At 43.9% G+C, this 27891-nt stretch overlaps 1 non-coding gene and 1 pseudogene across 1 annotated transcript; both read left to right on the forward strand.

Moving 5' to 3' along the window:
* Positions 1-4135: 4135 nt before the first annotated feature.
* On the forward strand, positions 4136-4315 carry LOC139646636 (U2 spliceosomal RNA; annotated as a pseudogene).
* A 587-nt stretch (positions 4316-4902) lies between these two features.
* LOC139646743 (U5 spliceosomal RNA) lies at positions 4903-5017 on the forward strand. The gene has a single exon (XR_011695459.1). It is a non-coding gene; the product is annotated as a U5 spliceosomal RNA (small nuclear RNA).
* Positions 5018-27891: the final 22874 nt, after the last annotated feature.

The raw sequence follows: 27891 nt of genomic DNA on the forward strand, positions 1-27891 counted from the left end.
CTGCTCAGGGCATCAAAATAATCCTCCTGGCCTTCATACCAGGGCATACCCATACAATATAAAAATATAAAATCGTTGTAAGCAACCTAGCTCAGAGTGATTCCCTCAATATTTTCCGTTTCAGGATCTTTCCCGTGGGGAGAATCCTTAGAACCCTCAACTCACCCAAATGGTATAGCAGAGAGTCCGGTCTCTTATATAGGGAGCTGTTCGTGATGCCAATTGAAGAATAAAACTGAAATAAAGACTATTTTGCCATCATCCAGCAAGGCCACATTTCCTAGACATAGTGTCTCCTAGACAAGGCAACATTAAGATGACATCACTATTACAGGAATGAACAGCAGCATGTGAGGATCACGCCACTGTCTCGGGAATGCATGGCACCTGTCCTAATTCTGAACACAATTACACGTAGACCCATGAAGTAAGAAAGCAGTTATTCTAGTCTAAAACAGAAACATACAATGCAACTTTTTCTCCACAGGTGTAAAAAACTTTCCCCAAATTGGGGACATTCTAAAAGGCTTAATGTGAAAACGGCAAAGAAATATTTAATGATTATGAAAAAAAAAAAAAAATTCCCCAGGTATACAGCAACATAAGAACTAGCAATGGTGAAAAGAAATTATGAATTAATATAGTGAAAAAATGGCCAAAAAAGGGGGCTTAATGTGGCTTAATGTTGCTGTATACCTGGGATTTTTTTTGTTTGCCTTGTTAACCCGGACCACACCTCTGTTTTCTGAAGTATGACCACCAGCTTTCGATCAGTTGGTTTGCAGTTGAGGAGCTATACATGACTGGCAGCCCGTGTAAAATTATCAGTGGGCTGATGTTAAGGCACACTGGATTGCCACCATTGTTCATTGTTTTCAGTGCCACAGTAAGCTGCATTGGTTGTAATTTGTCATAACCATCAACATGCCAGACATGGTTTGGTCCAAGGGAACTGTACACTCTTCCTACAAATCTTTGTCTTGTGCAAAGTTGAACTCCTGAGGGATCAAGCTCTCCCATCATAACCATGACATCATCCCTTCTCACTGTAAGAAAGTACGTCTGTCACATTGAACGGTACCTATAATGCTGTCCCTTCAGCTCTTCATGTATGGCAGCACATACAGTGGCAGGAGAGTAATGTTTTTAAAATTTTAATGTACTCTTTAGAGAGTTAAGGCTCATTTTAACATTGTGATTCGTTGCCAGGACATTCAAAATTTCACCGTAACTGTAGCCATCTTGGAAGTACTTCCGAATCAGATCCTCTTCAAGATTCAAGATTCAAGATTAACTTTATTGTCCCACAAAGTGGAAAATTTGGCTTGGGCTTTTACCCATGCTGCAGCCATAAAAGACAAAACATTCCACATACAAAAAAACATACAAAGATGTTAGTAATGTCACGGCTGGCTCAAAAACCATGACAAATAACGGGAGGTCACACAAGAAGTTAAAGCAATCAACTAATAATTTATTGGAAACAACCAAGAATGTCAAAATGCTATGGGGTGTGATAGTCAATGAGTCAGTGGTGTTGGCGTGTTTGCATGAATGATAAAATAGTGAGTGAAGTGTTGTATGCTAAAGGAAAAACAAAGACAGGAATGGGGAGCGTGGAGAGTAGGGAACAGAGTTAAACACCCATATCCCTTATATACAGAGGAGCAGCAGAAACTAAACACACATACAAAATATCCAATTCCTCTGATGTAACATGTTTTGTCTTTTCTGGGGCTACGATCTGAGGACTGTTCAAGTTTTTTGTGGTTTATGAGGCAAAAATTTACAGCTTTTGGCAGCGGCTGAAGACAACAGTAAGTAGACTTATACCCTTTTACACCAAAATTAGCGCGTATATGCAGGTTTTTTAAACGCGGGTAAACCCGCTAAAAATAGGCGATTGACTCCTTTCACATTGCCAGTAGACGAGTTTGTCTTTCTGTTTTTTTTCTGGCGTGTCACATTCAACGTCACAAACGCGCTCCGGAAAACCCATTATTCCAAATTTTCTCTCCTCTCAAACAAACAGAAGCACATGGCTAATTATTATGCGGAATGAATTATGCAGCGTTCCATGCAGCAGCGATATTAGGATGGTAGTGAGGGCTTAATACCCTAATAAGAACAAGCTACTCACGTTTTCTTCATGGACGCACATGGTCTGATGTTTGGAGCAGCCGAGTGGTGTAGTCGGTAAGTTACCAGACGTCAGTTCCGACAGCCATATATATATATAAATAATAAATAAATAACAATAACGTCCAGAACTTCAAAGCGCGTCATAGCATCGCGGCAAAAATTAGCGTGTCCACCCGGGTGTCATGTTTCCATCACTGCTGATGATATAATATAATGATAGTAATTTTATATTAGTTCTCGGTTCAAATAATTAAATAATAAATGTAATTTCTTTTTCTCCCTTTATGTTTGTCAGGGTCAGCATCAGACAGCCCCTCAGAAGAGAACACCTTGGTGTTTTTATTGATTTTACTCATTAACCTGGAACACCCATGTGGACAGTCTCTGTAGCAGATTACAACAACGACTGCACTTCTTGTGTTGACTTACAGTTCATGGTGTTGATCAAAAATGTATGTTAAATTTATGCTTTTATCAGAGCCTTATCAGATACGGCATCACAGCTTGGTTTGGTAACCTCTCCGTGCAACTAAAGTCCAAACTGGTCCGATTGATGCAGACTGCATGGAAGATTATAGGGGTAAGACAGCATCCATCCTTGCAGTTTACTTACGAACAGGCTACTCTAAGGCAAGCCAATAGGATAGTTACTGACCCATCCCATGTTCTACATGCTGAGTATCAGCTACTGCCCTCTGGGAGGAGGTTCAGAGTCCCTTGTTGCAGATTAAATAGATTTAAAAATTAATTTATCCCTGTGTCAATAAAACTTTTAAATAGCGGCAGATAAGAAAAGGACGAGGCCAAGATGGACACTGGAGATTTGTGCAGATCTTTGCTTTTATTGATGTTTGTCTATAGGTGCTTTTAGGAACATTGCTGTATGTTTTTATTTACTGTGACGACCCCGCCTCTTTTGGCTGTTGGGCTGGCTGCTTGTCTTGTCTTTGTGTTTTGTGTTGCAGACCCCCAGTAGGTGTGATCTGGTCGTCGTGGAGTGGGGACACCTGGGCCCGGTGTTCCCAGTCCTATAAGAGCTCCCACCATGAAGAGTGCTTTCAGATCTGGAACGCGCCATCTTTTATTTCTTGTGGGGGTCCAAATGGGAGAGGTTGAGGAGAGAGGTGATGAAAAAGCCGAAAGAGAAAGGAGGAAAGGGAGTCCTGGACCTACACCAGTTTTTAGGAAACCGATACAGCACCCTGCACATCACATACGCCACAGCCCCATCCAGAGATCACAAAAAACAGCAATGGCACGATTCTGGATGGGGTCCTACCTTAGACACTTAAAAGTTTTACCCATTGATCTTAGAGTACCTGTGTCTTTTAACCTGCCACCAGCCTACGCTTTTATCCAGAAATTTCTAAAGCATTTTAAACTAGAGCAAGAGGAGCTGTCTATTTTAACCCACCATCGCTCTCTTCTCTCTGTTGTGCAGGAGTGGGAATCAATGTATCCAGTGCGCGGGCTCACAATAGGCGAGCCCTCAACGGTTTGGCGCAACGTAAACCATCCGGTCCGTAATGCACTCCCGGGGCGTGTCAACGCTCTCAACTTGCCCCCGACCTGGGTGTGGTGCACCTGAGTTGGTGAGGCATCTGCTCTGGGAGTGCAGTGCTGCTGTAGACCAGTGGGCAACGGCCGGCTCCCTAAAATTCCCGTGCTTACCAGCAGGGGAGGTCCTGACAGCACAGCTAGTGCTGTACGGGGTGGGCCAGGAACAAACATTACGAGCAGACTTTGCCAAACAGTGGCTCACCCTGGCCGCCATCAAAGACGCCATATGGACCTCCGGAAACCTGCTGGTAAGGAAGCACATGCAGATACCCCCCATAGCTGCGATCCAGATGGCCACAGCGGCGGTGCAAGCAGCCGTCACTGCAGGCGGCAGGCCTAGGATGCAGTCACAAAAAAGAATCGCCTCTGTGCCCATTCGGACGTGGGAGCCGGATTGTAAACAACGTATGTCTTTCTGAAATAAGTGTCAATAAAATGTTTTCAAAAAAAAAAAAAAAAATCTGTTCTTATCAGTTTAATATGTGATACATCCTCTATAATGGGAAAACATATTAAACAGATTTTTAGGACCAGGAGTCGAAAATGGGCCTTGCTCCATTCGCTCCACGCATCGACCCGGTATTGCAGTGCCGCTGGGAACGGTGCACCCTTCTCTCACTCTGTGGAAAAGCAAAATCTGAAAACATGAAAAGCCAGTCTGCAAGTCCTACCTAATATTTGACCGAAAGACCATGAACAAAGTGGATGGCATTTTTGTGCGCCTGGAAATTGGTCAAAGCAGTCTGTGCTGCATTTTCTCCCCGTTTGTCTTAGCTAATCTATTCTCACCGGTAGCTTATTCAGGGTGTGAAAGAGTGTGCTGCTGGTTAGTACAGTGGCCAATCTTCCTACTTGTTGCGCAGGGGACAAGGGTTCAATTCCCTGATGGGCAGACATGCTGTACAAACAAGCGCGGCCTGTTCCCCTCAAGCTTTGCGCACTTTTACACAACAAGACCAGTGATTTTGAGCACGGGGGATTGACCAGTCATTGCAGTGGCTCTGGGAGCCTGCGCGCAATGGCAACGCATGAATTTCCGGGTCATCGGATTGGATTAAGCTCCCGAGAAGGTGGGGTGGAGTGCCAGAAAAGGTGTGGCCTGTACTTTGCTATGCAGCTAGCCAAACAGGGGGGAGCACCATGAAGCTGTCGACTGAGACGTCTAGGGTCTTTGGCTGCTCTTGTGGAGAGAGGCTGTACTTACTCTGGTTTCTCTTCATAACATAAAGTCTTTTGCCTTTTACTAAAGACTTCCGTGGAGAGTAACACCAAAGAGTTAAACGTATTTTTGGTGGGCTTAGCACTTTGGCTAAGCCCGTAAAACATTGTAACGCATACTGCACACACTGTAACACACTGTAACACACACTGACACACTGTACACACAGTAACGCAGTGTAACACAGAGTAACACACAGTAATGCAGTGTAACACAATGTAACACACTGTAACACACACTGACACACTGTACACACAGTAACGCAGTGTAACGTAGTGTAACACTGCAACACACACTGACACACTGTACACACAGTAACGCAGTGTAACACATTGTAACGTATACTGCACACACAGCAACAAATGTAACACAGTGTAACACACACTGACACACTGTACACACATTAACACAGTGTAACACACTATCACACACTGACACACTGTACACAGTAACACAGTGTAACACACTGTAACACACACTGACACACTGTACACACAGTAACGCAGTGTAACACACTGTAACACACACTGACACTGTACACACAGTAACTTAGTTTAACACACTGTATCACACACTGACACTCTGTACACAGTAACGACGTGTAAAACATTGTAGCGCATACTGCACACAAAGCAACACGCTGTAACACAGTGTAACACACACTGACACACTGTACACATAGTAACGCAGTGTAACAAACTGTAACACACTGTAACACACACTGACACACACTGACACACTGTAACGCAGTGTAACACACACTGACACGCACTGACACACTGTACACACAGTAACGCAGTGTAACACACTGTAACACACTGACACACTGTACACACAGAAACGCAGTGTAACACATTGTAACGCATAATGCACACACAGCAACACACTGTAACACACTGTAATACACTGTAACACACACTGACACACTGTACACACAGTAACGCAGTGTAACACAGAGTAACAAACTGTTACACACAGTAACGCAGTGTAACACAGTGTAACACACACTGACACACTGTACACACAGTAACGCAGTGTAACACATTGTAACGTATACTGCACACACAGCAACAAATGTAACACAGTGTAACACACACTGACACACTGTACACACAGTAACGCAGTGTAACACACTGCAACAGACACTGACACACAGTACACAGTAATGCAGTGTAACGTAGTTTAACACACTGTAACACATACTGACACACTGTACACACAGTAACGCAGTGTAACGTAGTGTAACACACTGGAAGACACACTGACACACTGTACACACAGTAACACAGTGTAACACACTGTAACACACACTGACACACTGTACACACTGTAACGCAGTGTAACACAAACTGACAAACACTGACACACTGACACACATTCACAAACTGTACACAGTAACGCAGTGTAACACACTGTAACACACACTGACAAACTGTACACACAGTAACGCAGTGTAACACACTGTAACACACATTGACACACACTGACACACTGTACACACAGTAACACAGTGTAACACACTGTAACACACACTGACACACTGTACACACAGTAACGCAGAGTAACACACTATAACAGACACTGACACACTGTACACACAGTAACGCAGTGTAACACATTGTAACACATATTGCACACACAGCAAGACACTGTAACACACTGTAATACATGTAACACACACTGACACACTGTACACACAGTAACACAGTGTAACATGTAACACACTGTAACACACACTGACACACTGTACACACAGTAATGCAGTGCAACACAGTGTAACACTATGTAACACACTGTAACACACACTGACACACTGTACACACAATAACGCAGTGTAACACACTGTAACACACACTGACACTGTACACACAGTAACTTAGTTTAACACACTGCGACACACACTGACACACTGTACACAGAGTAACACAGTGTAACGCAGTGTAACACACTGCGACACACACTGACACACTGTACACACATTAACGCAGTGTAACACAATGTAACACACACTGACACACTGTACACACAGTAACGCAGTGTAACACATTGTAACACATACTGCACACACAGCAACACACTGTAACACACTGTAATACATGTAACACACACTGACACACTGTACACACAGTAACACAGTGTAACACGTAACACACTGCAACACACACTGACACACTGTACACACAGTAACGCAGTGTAACACATTGTAACACATACTGCACACACAGCAACACACTGTAACACACTGTAATACATGTAACACACACTGACACACTGTACACACAGTAACATAGTGTAACACGTAACACTGCAACACACACTGATACACTGTACACACAGTAATGCAGTGTAACACATTGTAACATATACTACACACACAGCAACACACTGTAACACAGTGTAACACACACTGACACACTGTACACACAGTAACGCAGTGTAACACACTGCAACAGACACTGACACACAGTACACAGTAACGCTGTCTAACGTAGTTTAACACACTGTAACACATACTGACACACTGTACACACAGTAACGCAGTGTAACGTAGTGTAACACACTGCAAGACACACTGACAGACACTGACACACTGTACACACAGTAACACAGTGTAACACACTGTAACACACACTGACACACACTGACACACTGTACACACAGTAACGCAGTGTAAGACACACTGACACACACTGACACACTGACACACATTCACAAACTGTACACAGTAACGCAGTGTAACACACTGTAACACACACTGACACACTGTACACACAGTAACGCACTGTAACACACTGTATCACACACTGACACACTGTACACACAGTAACGCAGTGTAACGTAGTGTAACACACTGCAAGACACACTGACACACACTGACACACTGTACACACAGTAACACAGTGTAACACACTGTAACACACACTGACACACACTGACACACTGTACACACAGTAACACAGTGTAACACACATGACACACACTGACACACTGTACACACAGTAACGCAGTGTAACACACTGTATCACACACTGACACACTGTACACACAGTAACGCAGAGTAACACACTATAACAGACACTGACACACTGTACACACAGTAACGCAGTGTAACGTAGTGTAACACAGTGCAAGACACACTGACACACACTGACACACTGTACACACAGTAACACAGTGTAACACACTGTAACACACACTGACACACACTGACACACTGTACACAGTAACGCAGTGTAACACAAACTGACAAAACACTGACACATTGACACACATTCACAAACTGTACACAGTAACGCAGTGTAACAGATTGTAACACACACTGACAAACTGTACACACAGTAACGCAGTGTAACACACTGTAACACACATTGACACACACTGACACACTGTACACACAGTAACACAGTGTAACACACTGTAACACACACTGACACACTGTACACACAGTAACGCAGAGTAACACACTATAGCAGACACTGACACATTGTACACAAAGTAACGCAGTGTAACACATTGTAACACATTCTGCACACACAGCAAGACACTGTAACACACTGTAATACATGTAACACACACTGACACACTGTACACACAGTAACACAGTGTAACACGTAACACACTGTAACACACACTGACACACTGTACACACAGTAACGCAGTGTAACACATTGTAACACATACTGCACACACAGCAACACACTGTAATACATGTAACACACACTGACACACTGTACACACAGTAACATAGTGTAACACATAACACTGCAACACACACTGATACACTGTACACACAGTAACGCAGTGTAACACATTGTAACGTATACTACACACACAGCAACACACTGTAACACAGTGTAACACACACTGACACACTGTACACACAGTAACGCAGTCTAACGTAGTTTAACACACTGTAACACATACTGACACACTGTACACATAGTAACGCAGTGTAACGTAGTGTAACACACTGCAAGACACACTGACAGACACTGACACACTGTACACACAGTAACACAGTGTAACACACTGTAACACACACTGACACACACTGACACACTGTACACACAGTAACGCAGTGTAAGACACACTGACACACACTGACACACTGACACACATTCACAAACTGTACACAGTAACGCAGTGTAACACACTGTAACACACACTGACACACTGTACACACAGTAACGCACTGTAACACACTGTATCACACACTGACACACTGTACACACAGTAACGCAGTGTAACGTAGTGTAACACACTGCAAGACACACTGACACACACTGACACACTGTACACACAGTAACACAGTGTAACACACTGTAACACACACTGACACACACTGACACACTGTACACACAGTAACGCAGTGTAACACACATGACACACACTGACACACTGACACACATTCACAAACTGTACACAGTAACGCAGTGTAACACACTGTAACACACACTGACACACTGTACACACAGTAACGCAGTGTAACACACTGTATCACACACTGATACACTGTACACACAGTAACGCAGAGTAACACACTATAACAGACACTGACACAATGTACACACAGTAACGCAGTGTAACACATTGTATCACATACTGCACACACAGCAAGACACTGTAACACACTGTAATACATGTAACACACACTGACACACTGTACACACAGTAACGCAGTGTAACACAGAGTAACACACTGTTACACACAGTAACGCAGTGTAACACAGTGTAACACAATGTAACACACTGTAACACACACTGACACACTGTACACACAGTAACGCAGTGTAACGCAGTGTAACACACTGCGACACACACTGACACACTGTACACACAGTAACGCAGTGTAACGCAGTGTAACGCAGTGTAACACACTGCGACACACACTGACACACTGTACACACAGTAACGCAGTGTAACACTCTGCGACACACACTGACACACTGTACACACAGTAACGCAGTGTAACGCAGTGTAACACACTGCGACACACACTGACACACTGTACACACATTAAAGCAGTGTAACACAATGTAACACACACTGACACACTGTACACACAGTAACGCAGAGTAACACACTATAACAGACACTGACACACTGTACACACAGTAACGCAGTGTAACACATTGTAACATATACTGCACACACAGCAAGACACTGCAACACACTGTAATACATGTAACACACACTGACACACTGTACACACAGTAACACAGTGTAACACGTAACACACTGCAACACACACTGACACACTGTACACACAGTAACGCAGTGTAACACATTGTAACGTATACTGCACACACAGCAACACACTGTAACACAGTGTAACACACACTGACACACTGTACACACAGTAACGCAGTGTAACACACTGCAACAGACACTGACACACAGTACACAGTAACGCAGTCTAACGTAGTTTAACACACTGTAACACATACTGACACACTGTACACACAGTAACGCAGTGTAACGTAGTGTAACACACTGCAAGACACACTGACACACACTGACACACTGTACACACAGTAACACAGTGTAACACACTGTAACACACACTGACACACACTGACACACTGTACACACAGTAACGCAGTGTAACACACACTGACACACACTGACACACTGACACACATTCACAAACTATACACAGTAACGCAGTGTAACACACTGTAACACACACTGACACACTGTACACACAGTAACGCACTGTAACACACTGTATCACACACTGACACACTGTACACACAGTAACGCAGTGTAACGCAGTGTAACGCAGTGTAACGCAGTGTAACGCAGTGTAACACACTGTGACACACTGTACACACAGTAACGCAGTGTAACGCAGTGTAACACACTGCGACACACAGTGACACACTGTACACACAGTAACGCAGTGTAACGCAGTGTAACACACTGCGACACACACTGACACACTGTACACACAGTAACGCAGTGTAACGCAATGTAACACACTGCGACACACACTGACACTCTGTACACACAGTAACGCAGTGTAATGCAGTGTAACACACTGCGACACACACTGACACACTGTACACACAGTAACGCAGTGTAACGCAATGTAACACACTGCGACACACACTGACACACTGTACACACATTAACGCAGTGTAACACAATGTAACACAATGTAACACACACTGACACACTGTACACACAGTAACGCAGTGTAACACATTGTAACACATACTGCACACACAGCAACACACTGTAACACACTGTAATACATGTAACACACACTGACACACTGTACACACAGTAACACAGTGTAACACGTAACACACTGCAACACACACTGACACACTGTACACACAGTAACGCAGTGTAACACATTGTAACACATACTGCACACACAGCAACACACTGTAACACACTGTAATACATGTAACACACACTGACACACTGTACACACAGTAACATAGTGTAACACGTAACACTGCAACACACACTGATACACTGTATACACAGTAACGCAGTGTAACACATTTTAACGTATACTGCACACACAGCAACACACTGTAACACAGTGTAACGTAGTGTAACACACTGCAAGACACACTGACACACTGTACACACAGTAACACAGTGTAACACTCTGTAACACACACTGACACACACTGACACACTGTACACACAGTAACGCAGTGTAACACACACTGACACACACTGACACACTGACACACATTCACAAACTGTACACAGTAATGCAGTGTAACACACTGTAACACACACTGACACACTGTACACACAGTAACGCAGTGTAACACACTGTATCACACAATGACACACTGTACACACAGTAACGCAGAGTAACACACTATAACAGACACTGACACACTGTACACACAGTAACGCAGTGTAACACATTGTAACACATACTGCACACACAGCAAGACACTGTAACACACGGTAATACATGTAACACACACTGACACACTGTACACACAGTAACGCAGAGTAACACACTATAACAGACACTGACACACTGTACACACAGTAACGCAGTGTAACACATTGTAACACATACTGCACACACAGCAAGACACTGTAACACACTGTAATACATGTAACACACACTGACACACTGTACACACAGTAACGCCGTGTAACACAGAGTAACACACTGTTACACACAGTAACGCAGTGTAACACAGTGTAACACACACTGAAACACTGTACACACAGTAACACAGTGTAACACGTAACACACTGCAACACACACTGACACACTGTACACACAGTAACGCAGTGTAATGCATTGTAACGTATACTGACACACAGTACACAGTAACGCAGTGTAACGTAGTTTAACACACTGTAACACATACTGACACACTGTACACACAGTAACGCAGTGTAACACATTGTAACACATACTGCACACACAGCAAGACACTGTAACACACTGTAATACATGTAACACACACTGACACACTGTACACACAGTAACACAGTGTAACACGTAACACACTGTAACACACACTGACACACTGTACAAACAGTAATGCAGTGTAACACAGTGTAACACAATGTAACACACTGTAACACACACTGACACACTGTACACACAGTAACGCAGTGTAACGCAGTGTAACACACTGCGACACACACTGACACACTGTACACACACTGACACACTGTACACACAGTAACGCAGTGTAACGCAATGTAACACACTGACACACTGTACACACAGTAACGCAGTGTAACACACTGCGACACACACTGACACACTGTACACAAAGTAACGCAGTGTAACGCAGTGTAACGCAGTGTAACACACTGCGACACACTGACACACTGTACACACATTAACGCAGTGTAACACAATGTAACACACACTGACACACTGTACACACAGTAACGCAGTGTAACACATTGTAACACATACTGCACACACTGTAACACACTGTAATACATGTAACACACACTGACACACTGTACACACAGTAACACAGTGTAACACGTAACACACTGCAACACACACTGACACACTGTACACACAGTAACGCAGTGTAACGCAGTGTAACACAATGTAACACACTGTAACACACACTGACACACTGTACACACAGTAACGCAGTGTAACACACTGCAACACACACTGACACACTGTACTCACAGTAACGCAGTGTAACGTAGTTCAACACACTGTAACACATACTGACACACTGTACACACAGTAACACAGTGTAACACGTAACACACTGTAACACACACTGACACACTGTACAAACAGTAATGTAGTGTAACACAGTGTAACACAATGTAACACACTGTAACACACACTGACACACTGTACACACAGTAACGCAGTGTAACGCAGTGTAACACACTGCGACACACACTGACACACTGTACACACAGTAACGCAGTGTAACGCAATGTAACACACTGCGACACACACTGACACTCTGTACACACAGTAACGCAGTGTAACGCAGTGTAACACACTGCGACACACACTGACACACTGTACACACAGTAACGCAGTGTAACGCAATGTAACACACTGCGACACACACTGACACACTGTACACACATTAACGCAGTGTAACACAATGTAACACAATGTAACACACACTGACACACTGTACACACAGTAACGCAGTGTAACACATTGTAACACATACTGCACACACAGCAACACACTGTAACACACTGTAATACATGTAACACACACTGACACACTGTACACACAGTAACACAGTGTAACACGTAACACACTGCAACACACACTGACACACTGTACACACAGTAACGCAGTGTAACACATTGTAACACATACTGCACACACAGCAACACACTGTAACACACTGTAATACATGTAACACACACTGACACACTGTACACACAGTAACATAGTGTAACACGTAACACTGCAACACACACTGATACACTGTATACACAGTAACGCAGTGTAACACATTTTAACGTATACTGCACACACAGCAACACACTGTAACACAGTGTAACGTAGTGTAACACACTGCAAGACACACTGACACACTGTACACACAGTAACACAGTGTAACACTCTGTAACACACACTGACACACACTGACACACTGTACACACAGTAACGCAGTGTAACACACACTGACACACACTGACACACTGACACACATTCACAAACTGTACACAGTAATGCAGTGTAACACACTGTAACACACACTGACACACTGTACACACAGTAACGCAGTGTAACACACTGTATCACACAATGACACACTGTACACACAGTAACGCAGAGTAACACACTATAACAGACACTGACACACTGTACACACAGTAACGCAGTGTAACACATTGTAACACATACTGCACACACAGCAAGACACTGTAACACACGGTAATACATGTAACACACACTGACACACTGTACACACAGTAACGCAGAGTAACACACTATAACAGACACTGACACACTGTACACACAGTAACGCAGTGTAACACATTGTAACACATACTGCACACACAGCAAGACACTGTAACACACTGTAATACATGTAACACACACTGACACACTGTACACACAGTAACGCCGTGTAACACACACTGACACACTGTACACACAGTAACACAGTGTAACACGTAACACACTGTAACACACACTGACACACTGTACAAACAGTAATGCAGTGTAACACAGTGTAACACAATGTAACACACTGTAACACACACTGACACACTGTACACACAGTAAAGCAGTGTAACGCAGTGTAACACACTGCGACACACACTGACACACTGTACACACACTGACACACTGTACACACAGTAACGCAGTGTAACGCAATGTAACACACTGCGACACACACTGACACACTGTACACACAGTAACGCAGTGTAACACACTGCGACACACACTGACACACTGTACACAAAGTAACGCAGTGTAACGCAGTGTAACACACTGCGACACACTGACACACTGTACACACATTAACGCAGTGTAACACAATGTAACACACACTGACACACTGTACACACAGTAACACAGTGTAACACGTAACACACTGCAACACACACTGACACACTGTACACACAGTAACGCAGTGTAACGCAGTGTAACACAATGTAACACACTGTAACACACACTGACACACTGTACACACAGTAACGCAGTGTAACACACTGCAACACACACTGACACACTGTACTCACAGTAACGCAGTGTAACGTAGTTCAACACACTGTAACACATACTGACACACTGTACACACAGTAACACAGTGTAACACGTAACACACTGTAACACACACTGACACACTGTACAAACAGTAATGTAGTGTAACACAGTGTAACACAATGTAACACACTGTAACACACACTGACACACTGTACACACAGTAACGCAGTGTAACGCAGTGTAACACACTGCGACACACACTGACACACTGTACACACAGTAACGCAGTGTAACGCAATGTAACACACTGACACACTGTACACACAGTAACGCAGTGTAACACACTGCGACACACACTGACACACTGTACACAAAGTAACGCAGTGTAACGCAGTGTAACGCAGTGTAACGCAGTGTAACACACTGCGACACACTGACACACTGTACACACATTAACGCAGTGTAACACAATGTAACACACACTGACACACTGTACACACAGTAACGCAGTGTAACACATTGTAACACATACTGCACACACAGCAACACACTGTAACACACTGTAATACATGTAACACACACTGACACACTGTACACACAGTAACACAGTGTAACACGTAACACACTGCAACACACACTGACACACTGTACAGACAGTAACGCAGTGTAACGCAGTGTAACACAATGTAACACACTGTAACACACACTGACACACTGTACACACAGTAACGCAGTGTAACACACTGCAACACACACTGACACACTGTACTCACAGTAACGCAGTGTAACGTAGTTCAACACACTGTAACACATACTGACACACTGTACACACAGTAACACAGTGTAACACGTAACACACTGTAACACACACTGACACACTGTACAAACAGTAATGTAGTGTAACACAGTGTAACACAATGTAACACACTGTAACACACACTGACACACTGTACACACAGTAACGCAGTGTAACGCAGTGTAACACACTGCGACACACACTGACACACTGTACACACAGTAACGCAGTGTAACGCAATGTAACACACTGCGACACACACTGACACACTGTACACACAGTAACGCAGTGTAACGCAATGTAACACACTGCGACACACACTGACACACTGTACACACATTAACGCAGTGTAACACAATGTAACACAATGTAACACACACTGACACACTGTACACACAGTAACGCAGTGTAACACATTGTAACACATACTGCACACACAGCAACACACTGTAACACACTGTAATACATGTAACACACACTGACACACTGTACACACAGTAACACAGTGTAACACGTAACACACTGCAACACACACTGACACACTGTACACACAGTAACGCAGTGTAACACATTGTAACACATACTGCACACACAGCAACACACTGTAACACACTGTAATACATGTAACACACACTGACACACTGTACACACAGTAACATAGTGTAACACGTAACACTGCAACACACACTGATACACTGTATACACAGTAACGCAGTGTAACACATTTTAACGTATACTGCACACACAGCAACACACTGTAACACAGTGTAACGTAGTGTAACACACTGCAAGACACACTGACACACTGTACACACAGTAACACAGTGTAACACTCTGTAACACACACTGACACACACTGACACACTGTACACACAGTAACGCAGTGTAACACACACTGACACACACTGACACACTGACACACATTCACAAACTGTACACAGTAATGCAGTGTAACACACTGTAACACACACTGACACACTGTACACACAGTAACGCAGTGTAACACACTGTATCACACAATGACACACTGTACACACAGTAACGCAGAGTAACACACTATAACAGACACTGACACACTGTACACACAGTAACGCAGTGTAACACATTGTAACACATACTGCACACACAGCAAGACACTGTAACACACGGTAATACATGTAACACACACTGACACACTGTACACACAGTAACGCAGAGTAACACACTATAACAGACACTGACACACTGTACACACAGTAACGCAGTGTAACACATTGTAACACATACTGCACACACAGCAAGACACTGTAACACACTGTAATACATGTAACACACACTGACACACTGTACACACAGTAACGCCGTGTAACACACACTGACACACTGTACACACAGTAACACAGTGTAACACGTAACACACTGTAACACACACTGACACACTGTACAAACAGTAATGCAGTGTAACACAGTGTAACACAATGTAACACACTGTAACACACACTGACACACTGTACACACAGTAACGCAGTGTAACGCAGTGTAACACACTGCGACACACACTGACACACTGTACACACACTGACACACTGTACACACAGTAACGCAGTGTAACGCAATGTAACACACTGCGACACACACTGACACACTGTACACACAGTAACGCAGTGTAACACACTGCGACACACACTGACACACTGTACACAAAGTAACGCAGTGTAACGCAGTGTAACACACTGCGACACACTGACACACTGTACACACATTAACGCAGTGTAACACAATGTAACACACACTGACACACTGTACACACAGTAACGCAGTGTAACACATTGTAACACATACTGCACACACAGCAACACACTGTAACACACTGTAATACATGTAACACACACTGACACACTGTACACACAGTAACACAGTGTAACACGTAACACACTGCAACACACACTGACACACTGTACACACAGTAACGCAGTGTAACGCAGTGTAACACAATGTAACACACTGTAACACACACTGACACACTGTACACACAGTAACGCAGTGTAACACACTGCAACACACACTGACACACTGTACTCACAGTAACGCAGTGTAACGTAGTTCAACACACTGTAACACATACTGACACACTGTACACACAGTAACACAGTGTAACACGTAACACACTGTAACACACACTGACACACTGTACAAACAGTAATGTAGTGTAACACAGTGTAACACAATGTAACACACTGTAACACACACTGACACACTGTACACACAGTAACGCAGTGTAACGCAGTGTAACACACTGCGACACACACTGACACACTGTACACACAGTAACGCAGTGTAACGCAATGTAACACACTGCGACACACACTGACACACTGTACACACAGTAACGCAGTGTAACGCAATGTAACACACTGCGACACACACTGACACACTGTACACACAGTAACTCAGTGTAACACACTGCGACACACACTGACACACTGTACACAAAGTAACACAGTGTAACGCAGTGTAACGCAATGTAACACACTGCCACACTGTACACACATTAACGCAGTGTAACACAATGTAACACACACTGACACACTGTACACACAGTAACGCAGTGTAACACATTGTAACACATACTGCACACACAGCAACACACTGTAACACACTGTAATACATGTAACACACACTGACACACTGTACACACAGTAACACAGTGTAACACGTAACACACTGCAACACACACTGACACACTGTACACACAGTAACGCAGTGTAACGCAGTGTAACACAATGTAACACACTGTAACACACACTGACACACTGTACACACAGTAACGCAGTGTAACACACTGCAACACACACTGACACACTGTACTCACAGTAACGCAGTGTAACACAATGTAACACACACTGACACACTGTACACACAGTAACGCAGTGTAACGCAGTGTAACACACTGCGACACACACTGACACACTGTACACACAGTAACACAGTTTTTAATTTTTTAATTTAACCTTTATTTAACCAGGTCGATCCCGTTGAGATACAATGACCTCTTTTTCAATGGAATCCTGGCCAAGACAGCAGCATAAGAACCTTTAAAATTGCAACAATTAAAAACAAACAACACCAACTCACACAACAAAATAAATAAAATGCATGCTAGATATAAGCAACAGGATTAAGAATTTACATTAAAACAACAAGTGCGATATGTAGCTGCTACAAAATCTCTCATACGGTTTTTAAAAGTTCCAAGAGTGATGAGTTCCTTTAGATTCAATGTGTTCTGCAGTGAGTTCCAGGCAGCAGGTGCAGAGTACTTAAAACAGTGCTTCCCAAATTCAGAACGAACCGTTGGCATGTTTAATAAGTACAAATCATTGGAACGTAAACAGTAATTGCTGTGGGTTTTAGAAATGTAATCACATAAATGGTGGGGGAGTAGACCTAGGATTGCTTTGTAAATAAAAGTGTACCAGTGCGTAAGGCGGCACGTCGCCAAAGAGGGCCACTCAACTCGAGCATATAAGGTGCAGTGGTGAGTGAGGGCTCTACAACCCGTGATGAACCTTAAGGCACCGTGATACACAGAATCCAGAGATCGCAGACAATTCGCAGGGACATTCATGTATAAAAGGTCGCCGTAGTCAAGCACAGGGAGAAAGGTGGCAGCAACCAACTTTTTCCTGGCAGCAAAAGAAAAACAAGACCTGTGACGAAAAAATAATCCCAGTTTCAACCCTAATCTTTTTACCAGGTTTTCTATGTGAGATTTGAAAGAAAGCCGATCATCAATTAAAATGCCAAGATACTTGTAACAGGTCACAAGTTCAATCTCACACCCTTGTAATGATAAAATGCTGGGAGGGGACTCAGGTACTTCCCTGCCATTGGAGAAAATGATCAATTTAGTTTTGGCAGCATTTAAAACAAGTTTTAGCTCAATGAGCTGACGTTCCACAAGGTTAAAAGCGATCTGTAACTTGCCAAGGGCCTCAACAAGGGTGGAGCCACAGCAGTATATGACTGTATCATCGGCATAAAAATGAAGTTTGGCATTAGGGACATTTCTGCCCAATGTGTCCACATAAATAACAAACAGAAGTGGGCCCAGAACTGAGCCCTGGGGCACGCCAGTAGAAACATTTAGCAGTGTGGATGAGTTGCCTTTAAAATAAACACATTGCTTTCTATCAGACAGATAATTATCAAACCAGCCAACGGCCTGCTCAGACAAACCAATATCAAGCAATTGTGGAGTGGTCCACTGTGTCAAAGGCCTTAGAAAGATCAACAAAGAGGGCTGTACAAATTTGTTTGTGATCCAGCGAGTCTATTATATCATTGGTGAATTTGAGGGAGGCTGTGATAGTGCTGTGTCGTTTCCTGAAGCCGGATTGAAATGGGGAGAGAATATTGTTAGTATGGAGGAAATCCTTCAACTGATCATTAACTAGACCTTCGAGGACCTTTGACAAAATGGACAACTTGGATATGGGTCGATAATTATTCAAGCAGGTAGGGTCCCCCCCTTTTAAAAGGGGTAGAACATTAGCAACCTTCCAAATTTCAGGAATACAATTTGTAGTAATAGTGAGGTTAAAAAGACATTGGAGGGGTCTAGCAATAAAATCAGCAGCTAACTTTAAAAAATAAGGTTCTAAACGATCTGGGCCTGCAGATTTAGTTATGTCCAGAGAGAGGAGAGCTCTACGGACCTCTTCCACTGAGAACAACCTAAAACTAAAGGAAGGTTGACCAACAGACATGTGACCAGCATCTGGAGTAGAAGGCACAGGATTAAGGGCAGGTGCGGCAATCGGGGGAGAAGACCTGGAGAATAGGGAGCCAGAGGCAATAAAATGCTTATTAAAACAATCAAGCATAGAAGCCCTATCAGTTACAATAGCGGCATCATTAACAATACAGGGTGGGAGTTCACTATGATTATCTGTGGCTGAAATAGATTTTATCACTTTCCAAAATTTTTTAGGGTCATTTAAATTTTTGGTTGTTGCAGAGAGATAAAAATCAGACTTGGCTTTTTTGATAAGAAAGGTAAAACGATTTCTGAGTTGCCTAAAGATGAGCCTATCTGCCTCGGACCTGGTCTTCCTAGCCTTAGCCCCAAGCAAGGTTTCTATTATGCAGTAGATCGGCTAAATCAGGCGTGAACCATGGATTATCCCTCCCTTTAACCTTATATCTTTTGAGGGGAGCATGTTTATCAACCAGAGAAGAAAAACCTTCAGAGAAGAATTTCCATGCAGTCTCCACGTCATTAATTAATTCAATACGTCCCCAATTAAAATTATACAGATCATGGAAGAACCCCTGTTCAACAAAGGCCCTCATATTACATTTTATCAAAATACGGGGTTTGGTTTTAGGGACTTTGGCATTTCTGACTGCAGCAATCACACAGTGGTCACTTATATCATTTGCAAAAACACCTGACATAGAGTACTTGTGTGGAGCATTAGTCAAGAACAAGTCAATTAAAGATGATTTATCAGGAAATTTTAAATTGGGGTGTGTGGGGTTCTCAATGAGCTGTGTAAGATTTAGTGAGACACAGACATCTTTGAAGGTATCAGATTTAGAATTTAGCCAATCCCAATTTAAATCACCGGTTAAGATTATTTCATTATAATTCAGGTCAGCTAACAACTGAGTCAAGGAGGTTAGGGCCTCAGCAATAGCTGATGGGGGTCTATAGCAGTCCACAACAGTTACAGAAAACCTGTTTGACACCTCAAGATTTATGGCCAGGAACTCAAACTGTTTACTGAGTGATTTGGACAGCAAGACATTTACATTAAATTTGGATTTGCAATAAATTGCAACCCCTCCCCCTTTCCTGGGACGGTCGGCCCTAAATACATTGTAGCCTTTAATGGAGATGGTTTTATCAGAGTAAGATTTACTGAGCCATGTTTCAGACAGAACAATGACATCTGCGTTAGTTGATTTTGCCCAAATGCGCAGCATATCAATCTTTAATGGCAAACTCTGAATATTCAGATGGATTATACCTAGCCCAGTCCTATCCTTAAATTCAGTAGGTGTGTTACAAATAGCAATACCAGGGCCAGGATTTGGCTGTATACCAGAAATCAAGAGTAAAAGAAACAACAAAAATCTGTTCCTGATAGTTTCAAAGTTGCTAGGTGTTTCTTTTTTAGAGTGTAACCTGGCAGTAAATATGACAAGAGACTTATCTGACAATACAAAGTTTGTTTCTAAGACAGAGATGCAAACAAGACACAACCATTTAGCATAGTTAAAACGGTCCACATAAGGGACTGACTGAATCGGCACTTGCACACTTAGTTCGCTGGGTAAATTGAGCGTTTGAGGCGTTGGAATGATTGGAGGAGAGGCCACATTCACTGTTGCGCACTCCCCATGATAGCTGGTTAACCCAAGGTCCCAGAGTGTCACAGCGGCAACAAGAACCGTGAAAGGAAAGCACATCATTTCTGCACAAAGTTCAATCCAGAGAAAGAAAACAGTGTGCGAGAGAAGCAGTGTATCCGTCAGCAGAGATGGTGAAGGCTAGCTGTTGCAGGGCCGGTGAAGGCTAGCTGTTGCAGGGCCGGTGAAGGCTACCTGTTGCAGGGCCGGTGGAGGCTAGCTGCTGCTGGGCCGGTGGAGGCTAGCTGCAGGTGGAGGCTGGCTGCTGCAGGGCCTGTTGACGGTAACTGCAGCAAAGCTGGTGAAGGCTAGCTGCTGCAGGACTGGTGGAAGCTAGCTGCTGCTGGGCTAATGGAAGCTAGCTACTGCAGGACTGGTGGAAGCCAGTTGCTGCAGGGCCTGTTGAAGCCAGCTACTGCTGCGGTGGTGGAAGCTAGCTGCTGCAGGGCCTGATGAAGCTAGCTGCTGCAGGGCCTGATGAAGCTAGCTGCTGCAGGGCTGGTAGAGGCCAGCTGCTGCTGGGCTGATGAAGGCTAGCTGCTGCAGGGCTGATGGAGGCTAGCTGCTGCAGGGCTGGTGGAGGCTAGCTGCTGCAGGGCTGATGGAGGCTAGCTGCTGCAGGGCTGGTGGAGGCTAGCTGCTGCAGGGCTGGAGGAGGCCACCTGCTGCTGGGCTAGTGGAGGCTAGCTGCTGTAGGGCTGGTGGAGGCTAGCTGCTGCTGGGCCAGTGGAGGCTAGGTGCTGTAGGGCTGGTGGAGGCCACCTGCTGCTGGGCTAGTGGAGGCTAGCTGCTGCAGGGCTAGTGGAGGCTAGCTGCTACAGTGTAACACACTGCGACATACACTGACACACTGTACACACAGTAACAGAGTGTAACGCAGTGTAACACACTGCGACACACACTGACACACTGTACACACATTAACGCGGTGTAACACAATGTAACACACACTGACACACTGTACACAGTCTTTAGCCTTTTAGCCGAAGCGGTGTAGCCTATGCGGCTCTGAGCAGCACCTGTTCAAGCAGTGCACAGAGGTTCCCTCGTACGCCACCGCTGTAAAGAACAAGATGGCGGCCCACGAGGTGCACCAGGCAGAGGCTCTTACTGCGGCGGAGCCTCTACGCGATCTTGAGATGGTGATGGCGGAGATTCAGAGAGAGAGAGAGGAAAGGGAGAGGGACAAGGAGGTTCCTGCTCCCGGTCAAGATACTGGCGCAGAAGCAAGTGGTGTGAGCTGGGACCAGCAAGTTGAGGAAGCCGGGGCTGATGGGGAGAGCGTTTCCCCGCCCGAATGGGCCACGGTAAAAGGCGAAAGGAGGACGTAGTAAGAGGAAAAGGAAGAAAACCAGCCGAACGGTCCCTCTCTCCCCGCCATTAGTGACGGAAAATGCGTTTCACGCTTTGTTTTCAGGTTCTTCGGATGATGAGGGGGAAGAGGGGAGGGGAGATGTGGGGGCAGAAGAGGATGCTTCGGACAGTGAGACAATGACACCAGGAAACACGTCTGCTGCCTCCGAGGCTGCAGGTGTTTTTGAGACTTCTACTACCTCTGGGTTCTCCCTGCAGACTGCCTCTACTGACCCCCTCCCTCTTAGCGGGGTTGTTGCTGAAGTGTCACCCGCGACTATTACACGATCGGACAGCCCCCCCTCCTTGGAGACACTTTTTCCTGAGCGCGACACTACTGATGTGGACCACTTGTATGAGTGAGTGTGAGCATTCCTCGGATATCTGACTTATGTCTTGTTTTAAAATAATAAGCATTAATGTCAGAGGCTTGAAAGATTGGGCTAAAAGGGCTACTGTGTTTGCTCATTTGGCCTCCATTAAGTTTTCTTTATGTTTGTTACAGGAAGTCCATTTAAAAGATGAAAATGATTCATTTTTGTTTTCCAGAGAATGGGTTAAGGGTGATTCCAGGTGGAGCATTGGGGGGGTTCACTCTACAGGGGTGGATGTATTATGTGGGGATGGTGAGATCAAAATTATTGGGAGTTTCTCAATGATTCCAGGTGGAGCATCGGGGGGGTTCACTCTACAGGGGTGGGTGTATTATGTGGGGATGGTGAGATCAAAATTATTGGGAGTTTCTCAATTGTACAGGGGAGAGTTTTGGTATTGGATATTGAATGGAGGGAGAGGAGGCTGAGAGTAGTTAATGTTTAGGCAAATGTAGAGCCAAAGGGGAGAAAAGAACTGTTTGATAATTTAGATACAGTATTCATGACCAATAGTCACGTTATACTGGGAGGGGATTTTAATTAATCACTAGATGGCAATACTGCGCGCACTGTGCTTGGGAATTTGATAGCGAGGTATCAGATGGTAGACTCCTACAGGAAAGTCCACCCTTTAGAACCAGGGTTCACGTGGGCAAATAGTAGAGGGGCTAAAAGTCGGATTGATTATGTTTTCTGCCCTGCGGATTTAAGGGTGACTTCGGTTCATACCGCTCCTGTTTTTTACTCGGATCATAAAATGTTGATTGTTGAGGTGAATGTAATAGTAGTACCTTTTGGGAAAGGATACTGGAAGCTGAATAACCAAATTCTGGCAGATGTTCAGTTTAGGAAAACTTTTCGGGCCTTCTTTAAAAAATTTATGGAGCTGAAGTCATTCTACTTTGAGGTGACTGAGTGGTGGGAAAGCACTAAAACAAGAATTAAACATTTTGTACAGACATATGCAAGGGAGAAGAAGAGACTGGAATTTAAAGAGTACTATCAGGTGCAGAAAGAAGTAGAAAACATAATTGTACAAAGAAACACAAATAACGCTGTAGACTATGAGACATTGAATTACTTGCAAAATAAGCAGCAGTTGTTCTTTCAAAGGAGAGCTGAAGCATTTAAGTTCAGAAGCTCAAGGGAGAAATGGGAGAAAAACGAAAGATGTTCTTCTTATTTTTTTAAGCACTCTAAGAGTAAGGCGAAGAGAAGATGCATTTCCTCCCTCCTGAATGGTAAGGGAGAGGAGGTTCTGGCCACAAAAGAGATGTTGGAGGTAGCAACAGCGCATTTTTCTAATTTTTTTTGTGAGGTTGAGGTTGATAGCGAAAACGGAACGAGCATGTTGCGTAATATTGACAATGAGGTACCTGCAGACTTAAAAGAGCAGTTGGAAAGGGATCTGGAATTTGATGAAGTATATAGAGCGCTTAAATCGATGAAAGATGGTAAGGTTCCAGGAATTGATGGTCTCACAAAGGAATTTTATCTAGCGTTTTGGGATGTAGTTGGCCCGGTATTGTTAGAACTATTTAGATGTATATGTCAGAAGGGACAGATGGGGAAAACCATGTGCGAGGGGGTCATTTCACTTCTTTACAAAAAGGGTGACAATAGGATTCTAGCCAATTACAGGTCCCTGACGATGCTATGTACAGATTATAACCTTTTTAGCAAGGTGCTGACCAGCCGATTGGGATCTGCCCTGCCACATGTTATTGGGTCGGACCAAACTTGTGCTGTTGAAGGTAGACAAATTTGTTGGAATACACAGTTACACAGAGATGTGCAAGCATATGCCCAGGATAGAAATCTATCTTTTATAGTCCTAAGCTTGGACCAAGAAAAAGCATTCGATAGAGTCAACCACAAGTTTTTGTTTAGAATTTTGGAGAAGTTTGGCTACGGTAAATGTTTTTTGAGTTGGCTTAACATCCTTTATACCAATGTGGGAAGCAGAGTGAATGTGAATGGTCACTTGGGAGAGGTGTTCAGACAGGCCAGGGGTGTCCGTCAGGGGTGCCCATGCTCAGCTTTGTTGTATGTAGTATTCATAGAGGTGTTGGAATGTGCAATAAGAAAGAACAAAAATATCAGGGGTGTATGCTTGCCAGGAGGCGAGTCGTTGATCATGTCACTGTACGCAGATGACACAGTATTGTATCTTGAAAATGATTTGTGTTTAAGGGAAGCCATGAGGGGTATTGAAGCCTTTTCTTATGCCTCAGGGGCTAAAATCAACAGGGGAAAGTCGCAAGTAAAGTACTTGGGAAAGTGGAGTAATAGAAGGGAGGCCCCTTGTGATCTAGCCCTTTGCACTGGCCCTATAACCATTTTAGGGATTTCTTATGGCAATGAGGATGATGCAAAAACAAACTGGGAGACACGACTAGCTAAGGTGACGACAAAACTTAATTTGTGGGGGCTAAGGAGATTGACCATCAGTGGTAAGATATTAGCCATTAAAGCAGATATACTCCCGTCTCTATTGCATTTAGCTTTGTTTTTTCCCATGCCGGCATTAATTGGCCTGAAATTACATGAAGCCATTTTTAAGTTTTTGTGGGGAGGTTATGAGTACTTGAAAAGGGATCAGATGTATCAGCCCATTGAGAGGGGAGGGAGAGACTTACCCAACCTAGCCCTGAAACTGAAAGTGCTATTTTATACTTGTGCTTGCAGACTATTGGTGTCGTCACCTGTGCACAAGTGCCAATTCTTGCTTAGATTTTGGCTTGCTGTTCCCCTTAAGTCTGTGATGGGTGTTTGGGACAATAGTTCCCCAAAATCTGAGCAAATACCAACATATCTTATGAAAATAATTAGATGGGCCAAAAAGCACAGAGAATGTTTAGATAAGCAGCTTGCGTTTGATCACAAGAAGCTTTATGCTAAAATGATAGAGAAGCTGGATCCCAGGGACTCAATCCATATACCCCGGGAAGTGTAGAAGAGAGTCCAGAATAAGGAGTTAGATAATAGATTGAAGGATATTAATTGGTTGGCCCTGCAGAAGCGGTTTGCGGTGAGAAACACATTGTACAATCATGGTTTGACAGCCAACAAGTGGTACCCAAGGGTGAATTGTAATGGTGTTGAGACAATTGAACATGTGCTGTGGGAGTGTCTGTTTGCTCAGCAAGTATGGAAGAAGCTTGGTCAAAAGTTTTTTAATTTTAAAAGGTATAAGTTGGACGAAAACCCAAGAAATGGAATTTAAAATAGAGAAGGGGCAGTTGAGCAAAGTAATTCTCCTTGGGTGCATTCCATTTGGCCAAATTGCGTCCTCTCCTCCGTCCTCGCGGCCTCGTCTCCTCGCTGACTCGGCATCCAAAAATGAGCCGCCATCATGAAGGACGTTCCAATTGGTCAAAAAACACATGAAGGATCCTTCATGTCTCCTCGGGTGCATTGTATTGTGTCTCCTCCTCCGTCCTCGCGACCTCGTCTCCTCGCTGACCCAGCATCCAAAAATGAGCCGCCATCATTAAGGATGTTCCAATTGGTTAAAAGATGCATGAGGGATCCTTCAAGTCTCCTCGCCTCCGTCCTCCAATAAGGCGTGGTCGGAGGATACTCAGGTGTATCCTCGATGCGGAAATAATGAGTGAAGGCAATTAACCATTGGCACGTGTGGATATAAGCCCGCCTCCATACCGTCAGAAAACGTGCGGACATTGGCAGAAAAAAAATCCACAGGTGTAAGTAGCCCCAACTTGTTATATATTTTTCAAACAGAAATAGCAGAGGTTTTAAATGTTAGCCGAACATTTGTTAATGAAGGGTTATACGTTAAATGTTCATATACTGACAGATCTGTTGTAGTTGTAGGATGTCAAACTTTTCCCAAATAGGCATCAGGAAATTATCTTAAGGCTTGGAT

Source organism: Centroberyx affinis, unplaced genomic scaffold (genome assembly GCF_046629955.1).
Source record: "Centroberyx affinis isolate AG114_WGS23_722 - 3 ecotype Tasmania unplaced genomic scaffold, CSIRO-AGI_Caff_v1 ptg000996l_1, whole genome shotgun sequence".
NCBI classification, from domain to species: Eukaryota; Metazoa; Chordata; class Actinopteri; order Beryciformes; family Berycidae; genus Centroberyx; species Centroberyx affinis.